The sequence below is a fragment of the Penaeus vannamei genome, chromosome 19, assembly GCF_042767895.1.
Source record: "Penaeus vannamei isolate JL-2024 chromosome 19, ASM4276789v1, whole genome shotgun sequence".
Taxonomy (NCBI): Eukaryota; Metazoa; Arthropoda; class Malacostraca; order Decapoda; family Penaeidae; genus Penaeus; species Penaeus vannamei.
The window spans coordinates 22,791,101-22,806,100 of record NC_091567.1 but is presented as its reverse complement, the minus strand read 5'-3'; the positions used below and the strand labels follow the sequence as shown (position 1 = coordinate 22,806,100).

General features: G+C 37.0%; 1 pseudogene; it reads left to right on the top strand.

Moving 5' to 3' along the window:
* LOC138864952 (uncharacterized) overlaps nt 1-1,252 on the top strand; it is a 1,802-nt pseudogene extending 550 nt beyond the window's left edge.
* The last annotated feature ends 13,748 nt before the right edge of the window (nt 1,253-15,000 follow it).

Sequence of the window (15,000 nt, the reverse complement as noted above, 5' to 3'; positions counted from 1 at the left end):
AGAAATTCATTGTGCCACTCCTGTACGGTGACAGGAGTGCTGATACGCTCATACCCCTAATTAAGAAATATATAAAACCAGGCAGTATGATATACAGTGATGGATGAGCCTACCGAAACCTACAACATCTTGGTTACAAACATCTGAGTACTAATCATTCTGAGAACTTTGTAGACCCACACAACCCATACACAGTCCATACACAGAACACTGAAAGATTGAGGCGCGATCTTAAGAAGTGGGTGAAAAGGCCCTGGATAAAGAGCGAGTATCTGCCGCAATACATCGCGCGGTATTTATTTATAAAGGAACATCCTGATTCCCCTCTCCATTCGTTCTTTATTCAAGCGGCATTACTGTACCCGCCGCAAGGCGGAGTTGTACGGGACCAGCCCATGTCTGCCCCAGTTCCTCACGATGAGAGTAGTTCATCAGAGTGAATGAGAATAGGTAAGAAATCACAATGTGTTTTTTTTATTATTATTATTCATTTCCATAGTATATAAATATAGAAAACAATGTTACGGAACGATTTAAATTTTTTCGTGGACTTCAACGCACATTTATAATTGTCGATAATAAATTAATCGTTACGACATGAACACAATGTTTAACGAGCAATTATTGGTAAGGTAGCGGTAATACTCTATGACAAATCCTGGCCAATGAAAACAGGAAAATGACGTCAGGAGTTCTTGACCAATCAGAACTCACTATTTTCGGAAACCTGTGCAGTCGGGCACAAAAATCATTCAGTGTCTGTCTGTCAACTGTGTGAGAAGGTCTACTTGTGAAATAAAGAAAATAGAAAGCCGTCAGAATTTTTTATAAATTGCAAAATACATTTATCTGCAGAAAAACGACCACATCGACAAAATGTGATGAAGTATATTAAAGGAGCCGCGACAATAGAAGGTTAGTAACATTTATATAGGTTATAACGAGAACCGGCGTTTTACACACTTAGCATATTGCACGAAATATGTATAATCAAATATTAAATGAATGTGAGTAACTAATTGTTTACATCTTATATTACAATAAAAGCAGGTAGAAAATTACCAAACGCACTATTAATGAGAAATATTAAATGCTGATAATAATTTTTGTCTATTGCATACATCGACATTGATTCGGAGTACAATAACCGCACACGTGATCAAATCGCCATAACGAATTGGACCCAGATGACGTTGCGGTCATGTCACAGAAAAACTTCTGTTGGGCGGGTGACATGAACTTGCCGTCATGAAGGCCATGGTGACGGAAAAGACTCGCAACGAGTGCACAAAGCTCTCGGGAGTGTGAATTGACTCGAATTGCGCATAGAAGGGGGCTCTAGCATTATTCCCATCAATAAACTAATGGAGGACGCCATGTCCATACTGCACAGCGCATTTCCTGCCCAATGTGAGCAGCGCCGCAGGTTTTACGTAAAATTGAAAATTAAGAAGAAATTAGGTTAACCGTTTGTGTGACGCGCGGTGATAGAGGGAGATGGACACCGCTATCTGATAAGAAATAGTAGGATGTAACATAGATTAAGCTACAGTGGGCTCTTATTCACTTTTAAATGACGAAAATGTACTTCGCTCTTCAGGCTCATGGGCGTTCCTTCCCGGTAGAAATACGCGCCACACGCATGCAAAGGCATAAAATAATTACTATTACGTATGATTATCTTATTTTAGCAGCGCGAACTCAAAATGATCGCCACGATATGATATAAATAGGCGCTCTAACGCATATAGATTCAACCTTACAATATATGGGAAGCGAAAATGGTAGTTTCAATATTTATTTTATTCATCAATAAAGTTTGTAAAAATTCTAAAATGCGATGATAGTTGAGTGTGACATCCGCGTCGAGCGCGTAAACAGCGGCGATATAGCTTGAGACGGAAATACTGTCAATACTGTTCATGTTTTTGCTTTGTACTAATATTAGTAAACGCAATAATTAGATTAAAATCCGTCACTTTTTGAGCTACTAATAAAAATTTATTTACATATTTAAATATCTTTAGGAAACTTGAGACACGCATTTTCATAGTTAATGGTTATTTTTTTGTAATCAAGATTTATTGCTTTTGTATTGTGCGGCAACCAGACAAAAAGTAAGCACAATAGTAGACCGTAATTATTTTTAGTTTAGTTTAGTCCTTTATTTACCACCCTGGCTAACTGCACAGGCGTGGGCAAGCTGTGGTACATTTGATGCATGGTCAAAGCATTAGATAATAGTATTACAGTGTAAATCTAGATCATAAAATTATTACGGTCTAAAATATATCACTTAAAAGAAAAGAACAATCAGTAATTTATCTACTCATCTATCAAGCCGGCATACGGCTTGGGCGTAGAAAGGCAATGTAACATTTGATATGTGGTCATGTGATACTACATTCCAAATTTAGGATATAACATAATTATATCTTCCAAGACATCAGATGACATGAAGTATTTACATAGTTCTCCATACCTCATGCTAGGTGGTCTGAAAGGCTGTATTACATGGCACTCTGATATATAACGTACAAGTGTTCGTTTATATTCTTCATTGCATAATTTACACTTAGTTTCTTCAACATTACAGGCTGTACTGACCTGCCTGTACAATCTATATCCCAGCCTGATTCTTGCGGTCACAATATCACACTGTCTTGTTCTTGTTTTGTATAAACCATAGATGAATACATTTTGCATAAACCGTTCATAGTGCTTTATGCTATAGCTTTCAGGCCGTTGAGAATTAATCAAGTCAGACAAGTCCTCTTTGAAGGAAGTTTTAATTATGTGCGAAATCCTAGCATAAGGTACTCCAAGATCTATATCCACACTTTGCTTGTCACATGCTGATTTTGCTAGGCGGTCAGCATGATCATGCTTGGGGATTCCAACATGCGATGATATCCACAGAAAACATATGTCATAGCCTCGTTCTTTTGCACGATACACATTTATCCTTATGTCATTTGCAATATTTCCTGCTCCTTTGTCTAGTGTGTTCAATGCCTGGAGAGCACTTTGTGAGTCGCAGAAAATGACTCCTGAGCCTTGACTTAATAGAAATTCGGTGGCTATGAGCATTCCTGCCAACTCAGTTTGCGTAGTGCTAGCCCAGTCATGAACCCTCCTACAATCCTGGTGCTGCAAAATATTGTTTTTATATACGACAAAAGCGCATCCTGCTCTACTCCCAGACTGCAAGGATTCATCAGTGTAGCATTCATACGCATTGGGCATAGTTTCAAGGTGCTCATTGATAATTGCTAAAGCATACTGCTTAAGTACAGCAGGGGGACACTGTCTTTTTGGGGGGCAGTCGTATAATATACACTTAGGTCCGACATTTACCACGGTGGAGCAGAGCGTCCATGTAGGGTCTTAGTTATGGATATGTTCAGCTGAGACAAGTGCTTACATGTTACTTGTTGCCATGGATTTGAATTTTAATCGATGTTGCCATTCAAAGTTAGCTCCACTATTCTATGTTTTAGTTGTCTTTGGAACTGTACAATAGAGGGGTTCTCTTATTGCTTTGACGCTAAATGTGGTGTTTATGTATAATATTCTTTCATAGGCAGACGGCAAATTAAGTTCTGTTCTCATATGCACAATCCTCGTCGTCTTAGGGGCACCGAGAATAAGCCTCATGGCCTCATTTTGTACAATTTCTAAACTAGCCAACTCTCATTCCTTGTATAGTACTAGGTGCAATGCTGATAATCTATGACCGACCGTATGTGTGACAGGTAAAAGAGTCTAGCAATATTGACATTAATACCATGGTCTTTGCCGATAAGTGTACTAAGTGGCTTCAGACGTTCCCACAGCCTTTTCTTTAGGTTTTGTATGAACTCTGCATCATTAACAGCTACCCCGAGATATTTGTATTGGTGACAGAGATCTAGCTCAACGTCATTGATGTGAAACCTTGGCAGAGGGATTGTTTTAGGGTTAAGTGCCTTGTTTTTTTCAGTCGATATTATCAAGCCACACTCTGTAGCCCTTGCTGAAAGCACATCAAGGATCTGTTGCATTCTCTCTTCGGATGAGGATTTAATGCAAATATCATCGACATTGCAAATAATGGAGTCATTGCCCTCAAGTGGTATATCGCCTAGTAATCTATGCATTAGGATGTTAAATAGCATGGGACTAAGTACGCCTCCCTGAGGTGTGCCGAGTTCAAACACTTTTGCATGAGTACTCTTAACACCCCTGAAGAAAACCTGAGCCGATCGATTGGATAGATACATTTGAACCCATGTTAACAGTTTTCCCTGAATACCAAAGCTAGCTAGTTGCTCAAGGATCATTTCTCTGTTTGCAATATCAAAGGCAGATTGAAGATTAAGAAATACGGTTTGCATGCCTGGTATTGAGTTTGTTAAGTTTCTGCAAAACAATGCTGACTGCTACGTCCTGGGAGAAATCCATACAGTCTGGGGGATAACTTAGCATGTATACGGTACATGAGTCTGTTCAGAATTATTCTCTCAAGTACTTTGCACAGACAGGAGTTCAAGGAAATTGGTCTGTATTTGTCAGTGTTGGATTTGGGTATAGGGATGATTAAACTTTTAGTCCAGGAGCTTGGGAGGATTCCTTGTAATAGGCTGAGTCTATACAGGTGTAAGAGTGGGTTGCCTGGCACCTGCGCAATGAGGCGAAGAATACTAAGTAATGCCATCCTCGCCAGGGGCTGTTGCCTTGCCTTTCACAAGGGCATTTCTCAGTTCCCACTCGGTTATTTCGGCAAAGTCAGATGGGTCAATAGCAGCACAGGCTAAAGCTATATTGAATTTTCTATCTATTTTAACTTGTCGAGGTGATCTTTTATCCCTTGTGGAAGTGAGCTCAGCTGAGAGTTTTCACCCTACTGCTCCAGCAGCATACTAGCCTGTTTTTGTGGGCTGTGAGACTGTGGTGTTGTGGGAGCTTTACCTGTCAGCCTATTAATCTTTCTCCATACATCAGCCATGGAAGTTTGACTATTGATGCTTTGCAAAAATTGTTCCCGGTGCTTACTACGAATCTCAGTTTTTAGTTCTCTGAATTCTTTATAGACTTTAAGAAACTGAATAAGATTGTCTGACGTCTTGTTATCTTTATAGCAATTGGCAAGCTCCTGAACTCGTCGATGTTCCTTGGCTAGAATTGAGTCATTGATCCACCTCGGAGCATGGGGGGCTTTGGGGCTCTTTTTCTTCGAGAGTTTTCGTGAACAGACCCGTGTGTTATAGTAGTCAGTGACAACTTTGATTAAATCCTGAGAAAAATTTTCAACTGTTGTTACTTCATATGTGTTGTACCAATCAAAGACACGTGCCTTGAAGTGATGCTCTAGGCCCGGTGGGATGATTATTCTAAGCCTAGGTGTTTTAGGGGCTGAGTTGCTGTCAACAGTATAGTCAGTTCGGATTGCAAAGTGGTCACTAACTAATTCTCGTACCAGTGAAGTACAGACATTACCATGAACTAGATTTTTGCCAAATACGTACTTTAACCTGCCACCTCCCAAAAGAGTTTCTATTTCTGTGTCATATACTGTCAGTGATCTACTATTAATGAAATTTTTGAATTCTTCCCCATTACTATTACGCTGGCTGTCTCCAAAGTGTGGGTGCCTTGCATTAAGGTCGCCCATGCATAATGTGCCTTGGTTGTGAAAATTGGGTAAAGAACAAGCCAGAAATTTTGACGATCTGGCATATATATTATATAGTGAAAAATACCCAGAGGCAGTCAGAATTTTTAAATGATGAAATTGAACATCAGTGTTCTCGGATTTTTAAACTAATTTATGTGGCAATGTTACCTTCACATATGTCAACAATCCAGTCATGGCTGTATTCACATAAGAATGATAACCCTTAATTGAAGGTGCAATTTTCATTTTAACAGCAGCTGCAAAAGGTTCTTGCACGAAAATCACATCAATATTATATTTACGAATATAAAATAGGTCACTCAGCCTAGGTTTAATACTACGCATATTATATGATATGAATTTAATTGTGCGTCTATCCATATGTGAGTACTGTATTATTATGTAATCTGTACTTCATGCGCTTATATCCATTGATATTACGGAATTTAGGTTCACATAAGAAATATATAACTTCATGAATAATGTAGATTCTATTACAGATGATTGTCCTAAGCTTAAAAGTACTTTTAACCACGTCAAAGATTAGGTCTTAGCTTTGTCCCACTTCTTAGCACAGTCCCCTCGGTTGTTGTGTCGGGTGTACCTGGGGGGCTGGTGACGTCACTGGACTCCTCGTCTGACTCGGTGCCGCAGGGATCGTGGTAGTGTTCGTCGCTGCTGTCAGCGCTGACACGCCCACTCTGGTTATCAGCACTGATGTCCTTACATCGTATCTGCTCGCTCGTTTCTTTAACACTAATAGCAGCACTAATATCTCGGCAATGACAGTCCTTGTTCATTTTTTCCTTGTCCTGTCTCAAGTTATTGTTTTCTTGTCTCAGAGCTTTGATTTCCTTTAAAAGCTCCTGCACATTTATGTCACTATGGTCAGCTGGCGTGACGTCACTTCTTCCACATGGTTGTGCGGGGGATTCCCCGGCCAGGCCTGCGGTCATCCCTGCCCGAGAGTGAGGGACGGCCGCCTGGGGGGGAGGGGGTCGCGGTCTTGAGCTCTGTGATGATTAGCATCATCTTGTCTACCTGCTCCTTCAACAACGCAACCGTGTCGCGTAGTCCGGCTACCTCTGCATCCCCACTCGCCGACAGCCCCGGGAAGTCTCTGCGGCTGGTGACGTCACACACGGCACGGCTGGGCACTCCCCCTCCACGCTGGCCGCGGGTTGGGTTAGGAGGGCCGCGCTGGTCACTCGCGGTCAGTGCCGGGGCCACAAGGGGTGGGGGGGAGGGGCCAGGGCAGGGAGGGCCGCGCTGGTCACTCGCGGTCGGTGCTGCGGCCACAGGAGGAGGGGGGGGAGGTGCCAGGGCAGGGAGGGCTGTGCACCCCCAGTGCCAGGCAGTCACACCTGCCTTCCCACACCTGAAGCAGGATGGGACGAAGCTCGGTGCATCTGCAGTAGGCTCTCGCCCTGCAGCACTGCGAGGACACTCTTTGGCAGTGTGTTGCTCGCCACATGCTGCGCTGCGTGCCTTATATTTGCAATACTTAGCTACATGGCCGCTTCCCATGCAGTTGTAGCATAAGAATATGTATATGTGTATGGGATACCCTGAAGTCAAACAGGTTTTATGCTACAACAGCTAATAATAATGTCTGTTACCGTACAAAAGAAACATGCTTCTCTTAGTCATTATTTGAAGCTTTGAAAAGGTTTATAGTGAAATGTATTAATAAAAAGAAGCCGTTTTTCTTTCTTTCTTTTCTTTCTTTTTGTCAGGGGATTTAAAGGATGATTTGAGCCATAGCGGTAGAATAAATGCCTACCAAACTCTTACGAGTAACAGAAATGAAACCGTCCTCCAGGAAGATTTTAAAGTAAAAAAGAAAAATGTTAAGTCGCTATTTCACTGTACAAAAATAAATTATTTCAGAGATAAATTCACAAACAACTCTGATAAAACCTGGAAACTTAGTTAATCACTAATGCCTGACAACAAACAACACACGATTCTACAGATCCTACACAAAGCACGGCATATTAATGACCTCTTAAAAAAGAGGAAAACTAACTTACGAGCAACTGCTTCAACATGACAAAACAGATCGGGCAAGGCTCACAATTAATGTTTTCTGACCACAACCAATGGACGTAGAAACTACTACGCTAATAATAAAACACCTTCGCGGAACAAATGCTGTAGGAGCAGATGATATTGTTTTGCGCTTTATAAGAGATAGTCAGATCAACTACATATGAGCTGACGGTCATTATTAACAGCTCTTTGGTCACTGGTATTTTTCCGCCGATTTGGAAACATGGTAGACGATGTGAATAATTACAGCCCTATTACCCTACTCCCAATATTATCTAAATTCTTGAAAAAAAATGTACCAAATCAAATGACGAGTTTCCTCGAGGCTAATAACATATCTCAAACGCAACATGATTTAAGAAATCGGTTATTCACTGAAACAGTTTTATCACAAATTACTGATAAAATTTATGAGACAAAAGTCAAGTAAATTTGCATATATAGTGTGACCTTTCTAAAGTTTTTGACAGTGCCATCCATGAAATTCTTTTTAACAAACTAGTAAATCATAGAAGTGATATTTTTTGGATCTGCAGTTATTTAGGAACAAGGTCCCAGTCAGTAAGAATTAATGAAAGCATATCAAAACAACTGGTATCTTTTGTTTCACAAGGATCTATTTTAGGTCCAATCCTATTTACATTGTTCATAAATGATTCATCAACCATATTCCATAACTGCCTTTTAATGCAGTACGTCAATGCTTCCCATATTCTTCATAGTGATAGTAAACAACTTAAATACTTTAATATGAAATACCCAACACACTGTACTCTTACGCAGGCCATTTTGACACTTATGGCCTCGCCATATATCTATGTCGCTCGCTCCCAGCAGAGCTATATAGAAAACCTTACTGGGGGACTTATTGGAGGTATTACCTTCAAATCATGCGATGAAAAACAGAAATCGGAAAAATATGACGAATACCTCGTCACACATTATAACAAGGACCTTGACCTTGAAAACAGATATGCACTCGATGGAGTTCACAAGGCAATTCGAGTGTACAAGGATGGCCAACCATTAAACCGAATCCGCATCGTGTGGAAAGTAGAGCAACGCCCTCCAAGTACATAGAAATTCTTCGGAAAGTACATGCCCACCAGCCACGTGCGGCCGTGGAGGGCATCCCCTGTCTTATGCTACAACTGCATGGGAAGCGGCCATGTAGCTAAGTATTGCAAATATAAGGCACGCAGCGCAGCATGTGGCGAGCAACACACTGCCAAAGAGTGTCCTCGCGCAATCACGGATTGTGCAGATAACAGGTCTTGTGCCATGTACAGGTACAGGTGTGTGTGTGTGTGTGTGTGTGTGTGTGTGTGTGTGTGTGTGTGTGTGTGTGTGTGTGTGTGTGTGTGTGTGTGTGTGTGTGTGTGTGTGTGTGTGTGTGCGTGTGTGTGTGCCTTTACATATAGAAATGTACATATATATATAATATATATATATATATATATATATATATATATATATATATATATATATATATATCAGGGGTCGTCAACCTTTTGAACATAGTGTGCCATCTTATAATTAATGCCTTCATAACTTGCTCACCTTGCTTGCCACTTTTTTCAGTATTGTATACCTAGATGTATTTCCCTGCACACACACACATAAATGTAATATTTTTGTAGCATTTAGTATTCTCTGTAACAAAAAATGTATATGATTTATAGTTTTAGATTTATACTCACCATATTGATATCTAAACAATGAGCTTCAAACAGCCCTCAGAGTGACATGATGCATGCGTGAAAATATCTGGCTCACGTTCAATTCTTGAATCTCAGTCCACCGCCGATCAGAGGGCACATTCTGTCCCGCGTGGAGATAATTACAAAATGGTCTTTGCGAATGGACCTCCTCATGCAAAGCAGGTATCGCGGTGCCATTACTCAACCCAAAACCTCTCAACCTCACTAGTGCGGGTCATTTGCATATTGTTTAGCTTGTTAATGACACGCGCGAGGTTTGTAAATGAAACTCCCAAGGCATTCACGCAATACCCAAGAAAATCTTATATATGTTCCATTTCACCGAACATGATGCCAATGATGAGTTTGTGTGGCTGGTGGAGATTGTCTTTTTTCTCCGCTTTTAAAATTCTTGTGTCCATTTGCTGACGCTAATTGCATGTGTTGTTTTACTGCGTTATTATTATAGCATTATTTTATCCATTATTATTATTGTTATTATCAGGGTTGTTAGTAATTGATATTACTACTATTCATGATTGTAATTATCCTTATTATCATCATCATTATTAAGAGTTTTTACTCATCCTTACTATTAATACTTTTATCAGTATTACTATTATTATTATTATTATTATTATTGTTGTTGTTGTTATTATTATTAATCATTATTGTTATTATTATTAATCATTATTGTTATTATTATTAATTACTCATTATTATTACTTTCGGCAAGGTTATGATTTTGGTAGCGTTGGTTAAATTATTCATTTGATTGTTCGTTGCTTAGCAGGAGAACTCAAAAAGTTATGAACAGAATTTTTTTACCAGAAGTGATTTTTCAGCCCAACTTGGATGCCACTGAATTTTGGTGGTTATAAGGGTCCTGGGATTTTTAAAGGGTTCATTAGCATTGCGAGACAGGGGAAACAACTTTTTTTAGCACTTTTATCATTAGCATTATTTTATGTATTTTTTCAAGTCTGCATATCTCTATTGAAACAGTGACCCTATTGCCTTGGCGGAGTTATGCGTTCTCTGGGTGCTTCTAGTTATTGTTGTTATTATTATTGTTATTGTTACTACCATTATAATATCTTTATTATTAATGTTATCATTATTGTTGCTCGTGTTATTTTTGCTACCATTATTATCATTGTTGATATTATTATTATAACATCTTTTCTATTATTAATACAACTATCATTGTTATTATCATTGTCATTATTATTGATATTATTGTTATCATTATTAGTATTTTTATTGATGTTGTCATTATTATTTGCACTACTACAATCATTATCATTATCACTGTTATCATTATCGTTATCATTATTATCATTATCATTGTTATCATTATTATCATTATCATTATCATTATTATCATTAACATTATTGTTATCATGATCATGATAATGTGATAATGGCATCAATAAGGATAATGATGATGGTAACTATTATTATCATCATTATCATCAACATTATCATTATCATTACTATTGTTTATATTATCATTATTACTATTATTATTATAATTATAATTTTTATTCTTATCATTATTAATATTATTATTATCATCATTTTTATTCTTATCATTATTATTATTATCAGCAGCAGCATTATTATTATTATCATTGTTATTATTATTACTATTATTACTTTTATTATCATCATTATCATTATTATTGTTCTTTTTATTAATATTAACTTATCATCATCATTATTGTTATTATCTTTTCTATCATTATCATTAATGCTATCATTATTACTATCGTTATAAATTTTAGTATTATCAATAAAATCCATGTTATTCACGCTTTTATCAATGCCATTGTTATTATCACTTATCATTATTATTATCATTATTATTATTATTATTATTATTATTATTATTATGATTGTCATTATCATCATTATCATATCATTATCATTCATGTTTATGTTATCATTATTTCTTTATTGTCATTGTTATTATTATTATCATTATTATCAATATCAATATTATTACTATTATCATTATCTACATCATCGTCATCATTACTATTAATTTTATCATTATTACTATCGTTATTATCATCACTGTCAGTATTATCATTAAAATCAACTATATTCATGTTTTTGTTATTACTAGTTCCCTTGCCATTGACATTATCATTATCATCATTATTATCATCATTGTTGTTGTTGCTGCTGTTGTTAGTATTCTATTATCATTGCTATTGTTATTATCACTGCTATCACTATTATTATTATTATCATTTTTCTTGTTGTTCTCGTTATCATAATCATTATTCCTATTATCATCATTTTTTTTATTATTATTATTATTATTGTTTTTATTACTGTTGTTATCACTGCTACTACTATTATTATTTTTTTTTTATCAGGATCATCATTACTATTTTTATCTTTATTGTCGTTATTGTCATTATCATTAACATAATTTTTATCTTCAGTATCATTAGTATTAGTATTGGTATCTATATCATTATCATCATCATCATTACTATTATTATCATATTTTATCATAATTATTATTATTATTATAATTATCGTTATCAATATTATAGTTACTTTTGTCCCTGTTATTATTATCATTCGCATTATTACTTTTATTATTATTGTTACTATCATTATCATTATTGTCAATATTACTATAATTATTATCATTATAATTACGATGATCATTATCAATGTCATTATCATTATCATTTTTACTATTGCTATGAAATTTCGATTATTAGCACTGGTATTACCATTACTATTATCATTATTGTTATTATCATTGTTATTATCTTTATCATTATCTTAATCACTGTCATCATCATTATCATTATTATTTTCATTATTGCCAATGTCATTATCAGTTATAATTATTGCCAAATCTACTTTCAGTATAACATATAAAAGCCTTCCGATTGAGTTATGAAGTTTTATGATTTTATGAATTTATCATTTCATTTGATCATTTTATTGTTTTATCATATGCCCTTGGCATAAAAGTGGAATTTGACCCAAAAATGTATATCTAACAAATCGTTTAGAAATACTGATAATATAGTGGGACGCTGTGAACTCCATTACCTGAATTCTGTTTTTGATAATTCATAAAAATTACCATATTCCTATCATATCCGAAAATCATTATTATTGCTGTTGTCATTTTTTTCTAGTGGTCTCAACATCATTGTCATCTTTAACGTCATTATCATTATCTTTATCGATGTGTGTTTGATATACAGTGAACCCTCGTTTTTCGTGGGTGTTGCGTTCCAAAAAGAACCCGTGATAGGCGAAATCCGTGAGTAGTAACCTTTATTTTTTACAATTATCATACAATGAAATACTCTACAATACATTGAAATCAAAGAATAAAACCTTTTTACAGGCCCAAGCATTTGTTTAAAAATAAAAGTACTGTATAAACGTTTTTACAAATAACTACTGTACTGTATAAACGTTTTTTACAAATAACTACTGTACTGTAAAATAATAATTTTAATCATCAATACGAACTGAAGGCTTCACGGGTTTTAGAGAAAATTTGCCTTAAATTTGGCAAGCTGTTTTACGTACATGTACATATTAAATCGTAACGTTATTGACACACAGGTAGAGAAGAAGCGGAGAGACTGTTTAGCCAATCAGAATGCAGAACACAATGCACAATGTAAATCCGTGAAGCAGCGAGAACGTGAAAGGTGAACCGCGTTATAGCGAGGGTTCACTGTATTTCCTTCTAGTCGATAAATTAACTGCGTTCCTGTAGACAAAACGCAGTCACATGAAATCAAACACAACCTTATTAATAAAGAAACCAAAGATCGTGAGGCTGCGAGACAAACTAAACCTCATCGTTGGTTTTATCGCCTAAAGAGGAATCGAGACTTGTTCGGAATGTCATGATTGTTCCTCTCTTACTGTGACTGTGTTTTATATCATCCTTTTTTACAAGTACATATGTATTTTGTCTACAAATTCACATTAACACTTACAACATGCATACAGTACACTTACGAGTAAGTACACCCCATCCTCTTTTGAAAACACCGAATAAACGTGCGCTGGGAACCGAAAAAGCAAGCAATTAATGTGCTTTTGCCTGCATAACCAGCAGCGGCGGCGGCCCAAGCAGACACACATCATCTAGTGCGACAGTTAATTGTCTGGCCTCGTGATATACTGGCAGACGTGCTTACGATGGCTACTGCATCGCATTTGCTGAGATAAATTTATCAGGGCGGCGTTTCCTGTCTGCTGGGATGAGGAAAAGTCTGGGGGTGCGTGGCTGGGAGGGAAGGAAGTGGCGGAAGGGTAGAAAAAACGAAGGAAGGTAGAACGGACGGCTTGGCAAAAGGTAGGAAGAGAAGAAGGGAAGGGTGGTAAGGGAAAACGACAAAGGGAGAGGAGGATAATAGTGCAAAACGCTGCATTTGCTTCCATTTCCTCACTTGTCATCGATTTCTACTTAGTGTGAATGACGGAGATTCAAGATAATTTATCATAAGCGTGGTTTTTCCCTTCGATGTGTTTCTTACTCTTTTATTCGGATAGACAAAAAGACCAAGAAACAGAGAGAGAATGTACGAGGATGAAAAAAGAGATAAGAAAGAGAGCAATAAAGGAAATGAGGTAATGGGTGATAAAAATGGAGAAAGAGAGAGACATAAATATAACTAACAGACAGACAGAGAAGAAGCGACTCAAGGACGACGAAATCACCCGATCGCCGACCATGAATAACCTCAATCACCATTACTCACCCCTATGATACCCTAATCGCATAGCCAATCGTAAGTCCATTATCTCGATGATTGTGGCTCAGTCCGCACCATTAGGACGCTTTTGCCTTACAAGACTATATATAATACGATATATCATACATACAATCCTTAAACCATGTAACAGGCCGTTGATTTTGAGATTTGGACTCATTTCATGTGAACGGGGTTGATTCAGATTAAATGAAACAAGTAGTTTTCTTCACTTTTTACGTTCCTCGCAACTTATGAGGCTTTCCCTGCCTTTCTCTCTTGACACATAAAACCTATTAACGTCACTCTTTCGGTATAATGTTCCGTGTATTGTCATAAGCTTTCTCGTCTTTCAGATCTAGGTAACCATTTTATTTTTTCCTGTACCATATCTTAACACAGATAACTTATGTATTAATGCCATAGATTTTGTTCCTGCCATGAAGTTTTAATGTTGACAATAATTTCATCCTGTTGCGAATATCTTTCATTTCATGTCCTTCCCATTTCTTATTATCTCGATGTCTTGACTGAATGCGTGTACAGTCTGCACGTCTACTCGCTCGTGAGTTTTCCCGAACCATTTGAACGAATCGTCCATGGCCAGAAGATGACTGAATGCAATCCTCTCCATGGCACTATTCCTACCCGGCGCTTGTTCTCAAAGACAAATTCAAGGGCACCACACATGCCGTGAAGAGTACAGGAGAAAGGCTGTATTAGTAGTAGTAATATCATTATTATTATTATCATTATTTCTATATCATTATTACTGTTGTCATTATTTATATTACTATCATTATTATAGTTGCTATTATTACTTATTATTATTGCTATT